This window comes from Neovison vison, chromosome 7, assembly GCF_020171115.1.
Source record: "Neovison vison isolate M4711 chromosome 7, ASM_NN_V1, whole genome shotgun sequence".
Lineage (NCBI taxonomy): Eukaryota > Metazoa > Chordata > Mammalia > Carnivora > Mustelidae > Neogale > Neogale vison.
In genome coordinates this window covers 52,085,023-52,100,651 of record NC_058097.1, presented here as the reverse complement: position 1 = coordinate 52,100,651, position 15,629 = coordinate 52,085,023, and the positions used below count along the sequence as shown (strand labels likewise).

General features: G+C 47.2%; 1 pseudogene; it reads left to right on the top strand.

Moving 5' to 3' along the window:
* The first annotated feature begins 5,572 nt into the window (after positions 1-5,572).
* LOC122913887 lies at positions 5,573-5,893 on the top strand (annotated as a pseudogene).
* Positions 5,894-15,629: the final 9,736 nt, after the last annotated feature.

Genomic DNA, 15,629 nt, shown 5'->3' with positions numbered 1-15,629 from the left:
CTGTAGCTTCCTGCACTCCACATCCCAGGGGCCTCGAATTGGATCTGGGGCCATAGGGAGCAGTGTGAGGCCTGGTTTTTTCTTCCGAGCAACCCCATCCCTGGCCAGAGCTAAGCCCTTTTTCACACCTCCTCCCTGTCCCCTCTGTCCCTCCCTTCAGGTGGGCCAAGCTCCCAGGCTTCAGCGACTGCCCAAAGGGTGCGGTCTGGGACCCCCTGCTGCACTGAGGGGCCATGCAGTCCCTGCATCCTTCCCTGTCCCCTTCCCTGTCCCCACCCGGGCCCCGGGCCCTGCTTGCCTCGCGTTCCCAGGGATCCCAGGCGTCTCCAGCGTGGCTGGGCACAGCCCACGCGGGTCTCCCGGGCAGCAGCGTCTCTAGCCTCCACCTGCCCAGCGGGACCCAGAGCGGGGCTCCCCACGGCATGTCCCCTCTACCCACAACCCTGTCCTAGCCCTGGACCCAGCCAGGCCTCAGAACCCCTTCGCCTCAGACTTCTCTCTAGACCCCGTCCTGGCCCCCGATTTCACAGCGCCCCTCTTACCCAAGACCCCTTGGAGGAACCCTCTCTCTTTCCCTTTGATGTCCAGATCCCAAGAGGGAGATGACACCTCCCACGCCCGCCTCCCCACCCCCCAGAGGACAAGTGACTCAGATGCTGTTACTGGATACATAGGGCAATCTGTCCCCACGGAGTCCTGCAGTTCCCATGGGGTCAGAGGGGACTAGGGGGGTCCTCCGGCTTCATGCACCGCCTCCACGTGGGCGGGGACAGCGGTGGCGGGTCAGGCTGCACCCCAGATTACTTCTTCTCAATGGGACCTCCCCCCCATGCCACCCGCTGAGGTGGGATATTGTGTCCACTGTGGTCCCCACAGGTCATGCTGTTGTGTGTCCCCACTGGTACTCAGGGGCCCCTGTGGGCATTTCTCCCAGCTCCCAGGTATCCCACGGGACCTCTGCTTCAGAGATGCTCTGAGATCTTACTAAAGTCCTCAAGCAGCCTTGTGGGGGAATTTAATCAAAATTGCATGAAATCCGTCAGTGGTTTGGGGATAAACTGACATCCTTACCATACCAGCGCTCCAATCAATGGATAGTATTTATTCCTTCATTTGGTTGTTTACAAAGACTCTCCACCAAATGTTCCTATTTATCCGCAGAGGTCTTACAGACGTCTTTCTGGAGGTAGAGTTGTAGTGTTTTATCTCTTATGCCTGACTTTTTAGATGACAATTGAATATTTTATTTTTCTGATCTGTTTGTCCTATATAGAGGGTTCGACTGATATATTTACTATGTATCCAGGAACCTGATTTGCAGCTTTTAATTCTAATGACTTAATCTGGATCTTGTTTGAGGGATTGATACTTTGAAAATTAATAGAGCTCATGGTCCTCTTGGAAATGCTTTTTCTACTACAGAGTCAGCTAGATTTATGCCCTTCTTTGATCTTCTCATCCACCCCCCCCCAAACACTCCAGGAGAAATCCTCACCCCTTCTCTCGGCTTCTTTGTCTCCTCCCTCCCCAACTTCTGCCGCCCCCCGCCCCCCCCCCCGGCCCCGCCCCGTGGCCATCTTGGCCCCTGGGTCTCCCCACAGCTGTTTCTCTAACCCTGTCCTGGTCCCATTTAGCAAATACTCCAATCCTCTTAAGCCGGGAGGGCCTCAGCAGAGCAGAGAGAGAATTAGATCAGATTTGGGGGAGGGACGCTCATGTGACCATGTCTGTGGAGGGGGAAGGGGGAAGGGGAGAAGTTTGTGTGTCAGGGTTGGAGTAGAAGAGTGTGTGTGTGTGTGTGTGTGTGTGTGTGTATGGTTCGAATGTGGGGACACTGCTGGGAAGTACTGAAAGCCGGTCCTTATCTGACAGACCCTGCTAAATGTACACACAAACCGCCCAAACCCCACCCCAGTTGTCCCTGGGAGATACCTAATTTTGCATCTATCCCAGGCGAGGGAACTGAGATCAGGAACATCCCTGGGGTGGGGGGAAGCAAGGTGGGGGGTCAGATGAACTTCAGACTCACACCCTGGTCAGAGGGAGGGAGGCTGCTGACCCTGGGAACCGCCAGGAATGGCAAACCATGGAATGGCAAATCGACGGATTTTCTAACAGTGGAGACAGTTCTCTTTTGCCTTGACCAGCTGCACGGGACCTGAGCAGATTAAGTAGCACAGATCCCTCCCTACTCACCTTTCTAATTACATTTCACCTTTCACCTTTTACCTGCTTTTAACAGCCCCAGGCCCCCTGACCCCTCTGAATCCAAGAAACTTTGTTATCCCCCAGGAAACTTTCCTGGGCTGCATCGGGACCATCCCAGAGGGGACGCATCTGGACCTTCTGCTCAGCTCAGGAAGGAGGGGAGGGAGTGGTAAATTCTTAAAGGCAGGTCTTGGGACTCCCTTATATCTGTATCCCTCAAAGCAGCAACCAGAGCAAGAATTATTCTGTTTTCCAACCTAGCTAAATAAATAAATACGATGTGGGGGGAGGGGGTTGGGAGAAGGGGGGTAGGGTTATGGACATTGGGGAGGGTATGTGCTTTTGGATAAATTGGAAGGGGAGATGAACCATGAGAGACTGTGGACTCTGAAAAACAATCTGAGGGGTTTGCAGTGGCGGGGGGGTGGGAGGGTGGGGTACCAGGTGGTGGGTATTATAGAGGGCACAGCTTGCATGGAGCACTGGGTGTGGTGAAAAAATAATGAATACTGTTTTTCTGAAAATAAATAAATTGGAAAAAAAATAAAGGTATTCTGGCTGAAAAAAAAAATACGATGGCACGTGGATCACTCAATCACACGGCTAGCCAACACTGTTGATCTGGAGGGACCCATGGTGACCCCTATGATCCAGAGGGCTCCCTCTTTGGTGCAAGGTCACTGGCATCCATGGCATCAGTGGGTAGAGGTAAGACTCTACTGTGCACCCCAGTGTTCATAGCAGCAAGGTCCACGATAGCCAAACTGTGGAAGGAGCCAAGATGCCCTTCAACAGATGAATGGATGAAGAAGACGTGGTCCATATGCACAATGGAATATTCTTCAGCCATCAGAAAGGATGAATACCCAACTTTTGCATCAACATGGACGGGACTGGAGGGGATTGTGCTGAGTGAAATAAGTCAAGCCGAGAAAGTCAATTATCATATGGTTTCACTAACTTGTGGAGCATAAGGAATAGCATGGAGGACATTAGGAGAAGGAAAGGAAAAGTGAAGGGGGGTAGAGATCGGAGGGGGAGATGAACCATGAGAGACTCCAAGAAACAAACTGAGGGTTTCTGAGGGGAGGGGTGACCACGGTGGTGGGTATTAAGGAGGGCACGGATTGCAGGGAGCACTGGGTGTTATACATAATGAATCATGGAACACTACATCACCCTTTTTGCTAAAATCCATCTAAAAAAAGTCAAGTGCCACAAAAAAAGAAAGGTTTTTAAGGGTAGTTGTTTTTATAGTAAGCGAACACAGTATCCACCAATGATTTTGTTTGTAAAAAATTAAAGCCCCCCCATTTTTTTTTAGTCTTTACCTCAAGTTCCTCTAGATAAGTGCCTAACAGGAAATACCTCTAAACTAGTATAGCTTTAATATTGTTGTCACAGTAAACAATGTGCCTGGAGACACAGGTCAGATCAAAGATGGGGTTCCTTCATGGGACACCTGAGTGGCCCAGTGGTTAAGCCACTGCATTTGGCTCAGGTCATGATCCTGGGGTCCTAGGATGGCGTCCCACTTTGGGTGGGTGGGTGGGGGGGTCCTTGCTCAGCGGGAGGCCTGCTTCTCTCTCTGCCTCTGCCTACTTGTGTGCTCTCTCTCTCTCTCTGATAAATAAATAAATAAATATAAAATCTTAAATAAAAAAAAGATGGGGTTCCTTCAGGGCCTCCTTTGAGGGGACAGAGAAACCTGTTGTGATGTCCTGAGGCCACCAGGGGACACCCACACACCGCCGCCTCTGAGCCAGGACTTTGGGCTGGATGGGAGAGGCTCTGCGTTTTTCCTGCGAGGAAAACAGGAAAAAGACAGAGGTAACATAGTATTTGCTTCCATTCCTATAATTTAAAGCCAAAAACCTAGAAAATACTAATTTGGCAAGGATTTTGGAACCGTGACTGGTTCGATTTTAAATCGGAGCAATCTCCTTGGAAAGCAGTGGCCCGAAGTCACCAAATTGTAACGTTCACACATTTTAGGATCAGGCAATCCCAGTCCTTGGTGTGTATCCGAAAGAAACGTGCTCCAAGACATGTACAGACAGATACAGTCGAAGGTGCATTAAGGATTATAAACCCAAGCGAGCAGCTTCCCAAATGCCCGTCAGGAATGAAAAGGATAAAATAAGTTTGGGGGCATTTGTGCAATGAAATAGTGTTACAGGAGCTCAAATATCAGGAGCGTAATGACCGCAAGTCAAGCGAGCGGGACATAGAATGTGACATTGAACTTATGGAGAGCATGGCACTTGCTGAGAGGCTGCCTGCTTTCCAGAGTGGCTTATAATTTTGCATTTCTGCTAGTGCTAGGGCTTGAAGTTTGTGCCCCTTTCGAATTCTTTTTTTTTTTTTAAAGATTTTATTTATTTATTTGACAGACAGAGATCACAAGTAGGCAGAGAGGCAGGCCGAGAGAGAGGGGGAAGCAGGCTCCCTGCTGAGCAGAGAGCCCGATGCGATGCGGGCTCAATCCCAGGACCCCCGGATCATGAGCTGAGCCGAAGGCAGAGGCTTAACCCACTGAACCACCCAGGCGCCCCCCCTTTCAAATTCTTATCTAGAAAACCTAATGCCCCCAGTGATGGTATTAGGAGGTGGGGGGCTTTTGGGAACTGATTAGTTCAGGAGGGTGAATGGATTGATAATGAGTGGGCTCTTACAAGAGAGGTCCCAGAGAGCTAGCTCCTCCTTTTCTGCCCTGCTCAGAGACAAGCAGAAGTCTTCCCATCTTCCCCCCTCCCCTGTCCCCACTAGAGGGCTCTCACTGGATCATGCTGGCGCCCTGATCTCAGACCTCCAGCCTCCTGCACCATGAAAAATATCTGCTGTTGTTCTGTTGTTTATACGCCGCCTTGTCTTATAACTTACAACGCTCACCCAGTGTCTCAGTATGGTTTTATTTTTTTTATTTTTTAAAAATATTTTATTTATTTGAGAGAGAGCATGAGAGATCACAAGTGGGAAGGAGGGGTAGAGGGAGAAGCAGACACCCCACTGAGCAAGGAGCTTGACCTGGGGCTTGATCCCAGGACCCCCCAGATGACGACCTGAGATGAAGGTAGACACTTAACCGACTGAGCCACCAGGTGCCCCAGAAATGATCTGTTTCTTAGTATGACTGTCAGTTACGTGAAGTGTTTAGTTTGTGAAAATTCACCTGTCTCTACACACGTCACCTATGTGCTTTATAAAATATACATATTAGTGGATAAATCAAGTGTGGTATAGCCCTAAAATGGAATATTACTTGGCCATAAAAAGGAAGTAAACTATGGATATGTGTGCAACAAAGTGGACAAGCTTCAGAAACATTCTTCTAGCTTTTGGTGCTGATAGCCCTCTCGCAAACATGGTAAACGTTCCTAAACCCGCCGGACTTTTCTGCAAGAAGTGTGACAAGCATTAACCCCACAAAGTGACACAGTACAAGAAAGGCAAAGATTCTCTTTATGCCCAGGGAAAGTGACATTATGACAGGAAGCAGAGTGGCTATCGTGGGCCGACTAAGCCGATTTTCCGGAAAAAGACTAACTCTATAAAGAATATTGTGCTGAGGTTTGAATGTGTTGAGCCCAATTGCAGATCTAAGAGAACGCTGGCTACTAAGAGATGCAAACATTTTGAACCGGGAGGAGATAAGAAGAAGAAGGGCCGAGTGATCCAGTTCTAAGTTTCGTATTTTGTTATATTATGAAGACAATAAAACCTTGAAGTTATGTTCGCTTCAAAAAAAAAAAAAAAAAAAAAGACAAACAAACCCCCCAAACCACATTATTCTAAGTGAAAGAAGCCGGACACAAAAAGTCACGCATTGGATGATTCCACTTATATAAAACATCCAGAATGGGTCAATCCATAGTGACAGCAGAAGAAGACAAGTGGTCGCTGGGGGCTGGAGGAGAGGCGAGGGGGACTGTCTGCTTCATGGGTACGGAGTTTCCTTCTGGGGTGGTGAAAATGTTCTGGATCTCGGTAGAGGTGCTGTTTGTGCAACATCTCGATGACGTTAAGTCCCATTGAATTGTTCACATTACAATGGGCAATTCTGTGTCATAAATTTTGCCTCCAAAAAAATTCAAAGTGTATATTATATTTCAAAAAGTCCATGAGCAGAAGCTTGAGTCTCTGAGAACTTACTTCACTTACCAAAGATCATACAGTTAGCCATTCAGCAGGATTTGGATCTGAAGGCAAGCGCTTCCCCACAAATGTCCCCCTGGCTCCCCACCCCACCACAGTCAGGATTGTACTGATTACCGCTGAACACTAGCCATGGCTTATTTTTTTTTTTTCAACAAAAGGAGTCATCCACAGGTTAGAGACACCAAATCTTTATTGTCATAATAATCAGGGAAATGATATATTCTGAGAGGCAGCTGATGAGTCCTATAACTTCTGTCTCCTCAAGGACACCAAGACTCATTTAGAGACTGTGGAAGAAAAACAGAGGTTAGGATAGTATCCGTTTATCACCCTTCAAGACAGAATGATCAGTTGCCTCTCTGATGGGAGAGCTGGTCTACCCAGAACTAACTAGCATGAATAAGTAGAACAGGAGAAAAGAGATGTGTTGTAAATCAGTGGCCATAGGAAGGTTTAAGACTTTCTCTCTCCCTCTGAAGTTCAGTATGCCACTATTGATCATTTTAGTTTCTTGATTATTTAACACAAATCACACAGTCTTTTATTTGAACAAATTCACTAAGTTGGTTATTTTCAGTGGTAAGAAAGTTAAAAACAGGCAGTCCTGTAATGTTCACAGAGGATAAATTGGAATAACCCCAAATGTAACACAGACCCTTGAGATGTACATACACTTTGACCTTGGGATTCCGCTCAGTTAGTCTAATAATAACTTTTAAAAAGCCAACCCTCTTGGGACACCTGGGTGGCTCAGTTGGTTGGACGACTGCCTTCGGCTCATGATCCTGGAGTCCCGGGATCGAGTCCCACATCGGGCTCCCAGCTCCATGGGGAGTCTGCTTCGCTCTCTGACCTTCTCCTAGCTCATGCTCTCTCTCACTGTCTCTCTCTCAAATAAATAAATAAAATCTTAAAAAAAAAAAAAAGCCAACCCTCACACACTCACTTAAAAAGCAACGTGGAAGGTAACCATTGAAGACAAACAGGTTATACTCTCATAGAATAGTATATCTGTATTTTGAAATTTGGTGAAAGCATGAGGAAAAGGGAGGTAGGGCGCCTGGGTGGCTCAGTGGGTTAAGCCGCTGCCTTCGGCTCAGGTCATGATCCCAGGGTCCTGGGATCGAGTCCCGAGTCGGGCTCTCTGCACAGCGGGGAGCCTGCTTCCACCTCTCTCTCTGCCTGCCTCTCTGCCTGCTTGTGATCTCTCTCTGTCAAATAAATAAATAAAATCTTTAAATTAAAAAAAAAAGAAAAGGGAGGTAGTTTTATGAATTCCGGTGGAAAAATCACCATAATGTGTATATTTAAATGAAGATCAAGGATCAAGTCACGGAACAAAAGAAACAGTATTACTCATTCATGTTTTAAAGGACCTTGATATTGTTATCTTTGTGTAAACGCCTAGAATAAACCCAGAAGAGCATGTCCTGAGCAGTTGGTTGGATTTTCTGCCGTGGAAGAGAGTAGGAAACAGAGCAATGTGAGCGGGACAGGGAAGGGGTAACGTTTTACCCATATTCATGCGCTGCCTCAATGTTGAAGTGAGCAAGTGTTCATGCATCACTTGTGTAAATCAAAATCGGAATTTAAAAAATGAAAGTCAGGGTGCCTGGGTGGCTCAGTCGGTTAAGCCTTCGGCTCAGGTCATGATCTCGATGGGCATATTCTCAATGTCTGTTTCCAGATCCATAAAAAGGCAATTTTGGTGGGGAGAGAGGTAATGAGTGGAAAGTTCATAACTGAGCCTATCGTAGGGGCTCATTTAATGGGAACAGCTAGTAAGTGGCTTGCACAAAGCCTCATTAAGATGATGGGATTTAACACTGAGTTTGGGTATAACCTATCCCTTTGAGCCTTGTCTCCTCATTTCTCTGTGGACATAAACACATGTCCGTAATCACTCCCTGAGGTCATCGTGAAGGTTGACAAGACACTCTTTTACACTCAGTAAAAATCCTCACTGTAATTTAAGAGCACGGAGATGAGTGAGCTCTCCGTGGTCTGTTGAACAGGCTCTTCTCCTCATGTTTTCTTTTCAGTGGAAACTAGCCTCATTTCTTTGTCCTCATAGGGTCAAGGACAGATCGCTCAATCCAGGGGCCAGCAAGCTAGAGCCCAGAGGCCAAATTCAATGGACTGTCTGTTTTTATGACCCATGAGATATTGGTTTTCTTATTTTTAAGTGAATTTTAGCTAAAAATGGAAGTCAAAATGTGATTGAAACTTTGCGACCCCTGAAAATTATATGAGATTCAAATTTCAGGGTCTATAAATAAAGTTTTATTGGAACAGCCACGTTCATTTGTTTTTTATTGCCTGTGGCTACTTTTGTGCTACTGGGTAGAGTTGAGTATGTGAGAGACCATAAAACCTGCGAAGTCTAAAATACTTATGAATGGGCCCTTTACAGGAAATGTTTGCTGAGCCCCAATCTCATCCATTACTGAGTAATGTAAACTTCAACATTCCCTTTTCATTAACCTAGAAAGTTCTCCACTTTAAGAGATGCCCCCAACACAACACACACACACACACACACACACACACACACAGAGCCTTCTTAACCAGCCAACTTACCCAAAAGGAGAGCACTGCTTCCATTTCCCATCTTGGTTATAATTTTTTGTCAACGAGCACCAACTCCGATTCAAAACATAGCCATTCTTGGTGCATTCATAAAAGAGCTTTTTTCTGTAGAGGAAGGGGAAGGCACATTTGGGGGGATCTGCAGAGAAAGGAAGGAGCAGAAGCAGAAATATGAACATGGCAAATTTTGGGATCAACCATCACTAAACTCAAAACCCGTGCTTTGTCTCCCACACCCAGCTCTTTTCAAAGTGGTTAACACAAGAGAACAGTCATTCGGACTCAGGTTTACCCAACATCAAAATCACACAGTCAGCTCCTATCAGTCGAACCTTGGATCCCTGGCATCCAAGACAGCCCATCATAGCGACGCTCACCTTTCCCCGTGCAGTACCGCCATCTGCCTTGGAATTTCTTGTCGAGTGAGCACCAGTCATAATCGCTGTGGAGGGAGATGCAGTTGTAGTACATGGAGTCGCCATACATAAATGGAAAGACACACGTACTGTTAACAAACTCTGGAAGAGAAGAAACATGCTGGTGTGGGGCAAGCTTGCAAGGGGAACTGACTTTCTAACGTCCATCCCAACAATCCGCACTACGCTTGCCCACCCGCTGCCCTGTGTCCGCATGGGGCTGGTCTCTCCAACTTGTCTTCCCTGTGCGTAACAAAATACCCATGAGCAGAGGACCCACACTTCATCTCCTAAGCCAAAGCTCTGGAGTCTTTCTCATAGTCTCCTTTCTCCCTCTCTCAGAAAAGTAAAACTATTAGCTTGCCAGAATTGGCTCCTGCGTATCTCACAAAGCTATCTACTTCTCTCTGCACTTTCACCACTACCTTAGTGTTGCATCTTGCCTTGGCCATGACAATAACTTATTTCTGGAAGCTTCCAACCTATTTGTTCCATCCATCTCCACACTGCGGAGAGAAAGTCCATTTGCAAAGACCAGCCAGCCCCGGCCCCCAACCTATTAACACCAAATGGCTCTTAGGATCAGAAGCAGCATTGAAATGGCTCACAATACTCTGCTCGCTCTTGGACTTGAAGCCTAACTTGGACTTTCCTTCCTGTGTTCTCTCTGCTCACCCCTTGTTAGGTGTCCTGAGTGTGCCGCCATCTTTCTTGCCTTAGGGATTTACCGATGATTTTCTCTGCTTGGCAGGAAAACCACACACCCTTTGCCTGTTTAACCCTCTTCTTAGGTTCAGCCTAGATGTGAGTCTCCATGGAACCTTCTGGAAAATCCAGACTGCACTAGATCCACTTGTATTGCACTCTCATACAGGGTCCCATTCCTTTTAATTATTTAATGCATAATGACTTGTTCAGAGTCTTTCTCATTTGTCAGAAATGACCCCATGTATCTTATCCAAAGCTAGACCCATGATATCAACTGATAGGGACTGGCACATGATAGAGACTTAATGAATAAATATTGGTTGACCCTTCATAAGCCTGAAGTAATTTTGACCCAGATTAATTTATTGCTATATGTTGCTTATATTTGCTATATGTTATTTATATTATTATATATATGTTATAATATATATTATATATATTGCTATATGTTACTTATATTGCTATATGTTATTTATATTTATTATTTAATAATATGTTATTTATTAACAATTATATTAGCACCTTATTATGTTATTATTTAACCGTGTTGTCATTGTGAAATTTATTATTTAATATTTAAATAATATTTAAATCATTTAACAATTTGTATACCATTAGTAATCATTATGCTTATGATTATTTAGTTATTATTATGTAGTTACAGAATATAGCTTACTCTCTGCTAGACGGATTGGACATAGTTTACAAGCAATAATGCACGTGATGATATCCCCACATCAGTCCCGTGAACTGGGTATTGTCATGAAACTCCTGCGAAGGTCAGCTTTGGTCCTCAGCATGCGATCCCTACACCCAGAGATGCTGCTGCCTGCCAACTGCCCTGAAAACAACTTCCTTCTGACTCCAAAGCCAAGAGGGCTGAAAGGCCACATTTTCCAGGCTACGTTAGTTCAACCCCCAAACAAGTAATTGGTGACTGAAGCAATTAAGAAACCAACCAATCTTTTTGGACTCCAATGTCCCTTTCCCTGGCTTGACTACCCCACAAAGTGTTCCCATCTCTGCATTTCTCTCCCCAAACCCTAATTTCATGTGTGTAGGTTAAAACTGAGTACCAGTCATGCACAGGTGGAAATGGGCCACCTCTTTCAAGAGCTGAGACCCTGAGGCAACTTTAGCTAATGTGAGCAGGTAAGAGTTCCATGATTCAATTTCTAACTTAAAAAACAGATGCAGAAGATCACATGTAGGCTTCCATTTATATGAAATGTCCACAAAAGACCAATCTCTAGAGACGGGAAGGAGACTGGTGATTGCCTGTGCCTGGGGACAGGAATTTGGAGGCGGGTGATGGCAAATGGATACGAGAGGTCTTCTTGGGGGTGATGAACATGTTCTAGAACTGGATTGTGGTGATGTTTATACGCCTCTGTAAATTTACTAAAAAATCATTGAATGGTACACTTAAAATGGGTGAATTTTATCAATCTGGGATTTGGCTGTCACGACCAGGGAGGACCTTTACAGCCGGAAGAATAACAGAAGAGCAAAATGGTGGGAAGTGCAAGGATCTCCAAGATCATGACATTGTTTCGTGGGTGAGGCTAACATTTGAGACACTAACAAATGAAGAGATGTCTCCTTACCTAGAACCGGCGGGTGCAAATGGGTAATCAATTCTGAAAGTGAAAAGAAATGAATAAAATTTAGACCCAGCTCCTAAAATACTCCATTCCTAGACTAATGACTATTAGAGACTTTATTTTTATATTATTATTATTATTATTATTATGATTTATTTCAGAGAGACTAAGAGAGTGGGGAGGGTCAGAGGGAGAAGCAGACCCCCTGCTGAGTGGGGAACCTAATTTGGGACTGGATCCTGGACTCCAGGATCATGACCTGAGCTGCTTAACCCACTGGGTCAAACAGGTGCCCGACTACTGACTATTAAAATACCTTGAAGTACATGTAGCCAGCTCTCCGAGGGTTGTTTTAGGTCAACTGAGGAGATGTCTCACATCCACCCAAGAAAGCCCCTTAACTTAACTCAGGTGTGAGCTCTGACTGTCCCCAAGGTCTTTCTTGGAGTAAGTTCGAGGAAGTCTAGTGTCACCCAGCTTCCAATCATTGGTTGAAATTCCACAAGTCTGAAAGTTGGAGGAAACGTTCTAGCTTTTGTCCACATGTCAACGTTTCAGGAAAACAACCTGTTTGCTCAGTGTGCCCTTGATGGGGTGATTTTGTTCTGTAGTGTTTCACTTCTTGGAAAATTTTGCTCTTGTATCATCCCTGAGCCCATTGTGGGGAGTAAGGTTAGACCATAAAAGCCAGGTTAGACCTTGCTAAAGACTAGAAGAGAAATACAAAGGTTCGTTACCCAGTAACATTGACTAATGTCTACTGCACTGTTGCCATGTTCCAGCTGTTCTCCTCAGTTGACCTAAAAAAGCCCTTGGAGAGCTTCTCATTTGGAGCTCTCTCTTCCTCCTCATTCCCCCGAAAGTTTACAGATGAGAAAACAGGAACAGAGAGAGTCACATGACCACCAACTGGTAGGAACCAGGTCCAAAGTCAAGACGTCTGACTTCAGAGGCTGTGTTCTGACCATGATATTGATGCCATCTTGGAATTGCCAAGTGCAAGTGACCTGTGCAGGCAAGTGACTTACCTGTGCAATCCATGAACCTGACTTTGTCTCTGATACAACAATGCTCATTTGTAGGTTCGCATGAGACTCTAACTCAGGAGCTGCTGTGTGGTGCGTCTGGCACCAATGTTAGGTGATCGCAGCCCTGCTTTTCAGAAGGAAGCTAACATGTCAACGATTTTGAAGGCATGGTTAAATAAATAGTCACTGGGGTAGTTTTCTAGGTGTCCACCTTCGTATTTAGCGCCTTATGCCAATTATCTACTTAACACTGGTTGCTTGCACGGCCCCTGAAAGATTGGGATTATTATTATATATTACATTTCTTGGTTACATATTGATAATGACCTCCGTTTTGTAGATACACAAATGGAAGTGTAGAGAGGGAAATCACTGTCAAAGCCATAAAACTGAATAGGTAGGTACTCGGGCTCCAGAAACCGAGCCTTTAAAATGATCCTGCCTCTGGGGGGCGTTGTTTCTGTCCCTGAAACCCTTCTGGGAGCTGCCACAAAGCTGAGCCCCCACTCTGGGTGCTGGTGGTGAGTTAGGATACTTTTAGCCTAAAACCATGGGTGCTGAAGTTTCTGCTTTGTCTGTCGCAGTGCTCTCGGCTTGCCACAGAACCACTAATGTTCGCCCACGTCTCATCTCTGCGGTCTGTAATCCCCACAGCCTTCTCATTTTACACGTGAAAGAGCAGAGAGACACTTTCACCCAAACACTGGCCACTGTCAAAAATGCGTGCGGCCTGGGCTCCTGTCCACCTCGGTCTTCTGGTTCCAAGGAACGGGCTATTTCTTGCAGACGCCGGTTCCCCCAGAAAAGGTCCTTGCCATTCCCATCCACTGATATGGCGGAACCCCACCAGATCCTTACAGATCATCTGTCACTGTGCTTTAGGTCACTATCACACTGCGCCTCCGGCCAAACATGACTACTTTTTACCATTTGATAAATGGTTTTGACCCCCTCCCACCGGGTCCTCCTGGTCCGCCTCCAGCTAATGATGCTGACTGAGGACCACGGATACTGACTGAGGACCTACAGTGTGTCCCCTGTGTTTTGAGAAAGGGAAAAACAGCCGCCCGACGCCCGACACCGAAACCCTGGTCCTCCACCGCTCTCTGTGCCACAGATTACCAACCACGCCTGTGCCCTGGGTGGCTGCTGCTTCTTGACCTACTGACCAAATCTTCCTCCTCATGCTGGTCTGCCTTCCCCCTCCGGGAGGGTTTGCCGACACCCAGACAGAATCCCCGCTCCCCCGTAGCATTCAACGGAGTCAGCCCCGGCTTCTCTGAACCAGCCCCCCAGATCTCTCAACCAGAGTCCAAAGCCTGGAGCAGATTCCAGCACCCTGGGTTTGAACAGCCCGGGGTGCCCCGCGCATGCGCAGTCTCCACGGCTCCGGAGCAGGGCGGGGCGGTGGGGGGTGCGAGTGGGAACCAACGCGTGGTGCAGGCAGGGCTCTTCCAGGGTTTTAATCTTTACCCCGGCAACGGCGACCTGAGATAAAGACCACTTGCTCTCTACTGAATTGATCTGTTTTCTGGGGAGGCAATTTAAACGGTTAAAACAGCAACTGAGTTATAAAAGGGAGATCGTGAAAGAGAACTTTGCAAAGCAGCACGTGTTAAGTGTCCTCTTTCTCTTATTTCTGTTTATTTTTGTTTATAAGTTGTGGTAAGAACATTCTGCAGCAGATCTCCCTTCTTAACACAGGTTTCAGTCCGCATTACAGTCCTGCCAACAGCGGGCAGACGGTCCTCAGCCTACACCCACGGAACAGCAAGCTCCCCGGCTCCCTTCTCCCCAGCCTTGGCGTGCACCCCTCTGCACGGTGTTTCTGGGAGTCTGACAATCTCAGACACTTGATACAAGCGGAGCCCCCACACCCTTTATTTTGCCCCAGCTGTTAATGCTGTATGTCAAAGACCCCAGTGGAATCTGGTTCCTGCCCTGCTCACCGCAACCGTTGCATCCCAGGGGGTCTCCGCTTCCTGCTGTGACCCCTGCTCCCTCCTTCACCCACCTGCTTTCAGCCCACCCACACAGACAGCCAGGGATAGCCAGCTCACTGGACTCCTCATCACCTCCAGGCACCTGCAGACGGCCTGCCCCGGAGCCAGTGTTGCCTCTGGTTTATACTCTCGGAGTCTGCCCCTCCCTCCCACAGGAGCTGCTTTCCCGGCACAGGGGCACAGGGCACCCGGACTGACTCCACAGCAGGCTCTTGGCGCCCTAACTCGGGGTGGGGGGGGTGCAAAGAAGAATCAGCAACATCCCCCCCTGAGAATGCGCTCTAGCACGTGTGGAGAGTGGGCTCCCTGCACTGGCTCCAGTCTCCTCACCTGCACATGAGTCAGAAATGCAAATCCTTCGCCCCCCCACAACCTCCCTCAGCCCCCCAGTGCCACAATGCTTAAGTTTGGGAACCCCGGCTCCAGCTCCATAGCTTGCTTGATCTTTCCATAACCATTTCGTACCATTTATTCCCTTAATTACTGCTTTTTTTTTTTTAAAGATTTTATTTTTCTGTTTGGAAAGAGAGAGAGAGAGCAAGGGAGCGAGAGCACTGGAGTGGAAGGGAGGAGCAGATGGCGAGAGAGAATCTCAGACCAACTCAGCACTGAGCCCGAGCCCGGAGCCTAGCTCAGGGATTGATCTCATGACCCTGAGATCTTGACCTGATCCGAAAACAAGAGTCAGAAGCTTAATGACTGAGTCACCCAGGGGCCCCACATAAAGGACAGATGCTCACCCCAGTTCCCACGTGTGGGCGTGGCCCACGTTAGACCCCTCTCCCAGCCACCCCCTCCGGAGGGATCTGGGTAGAGTGGAAGACACCCCGCACACTCTGCAAGAGAGGTGAGGGATGGAAAGGTGAGTACCTGTAAAGGGGGCGGGGGTGTCCTGGTGGACCCCCAGGGCAATCC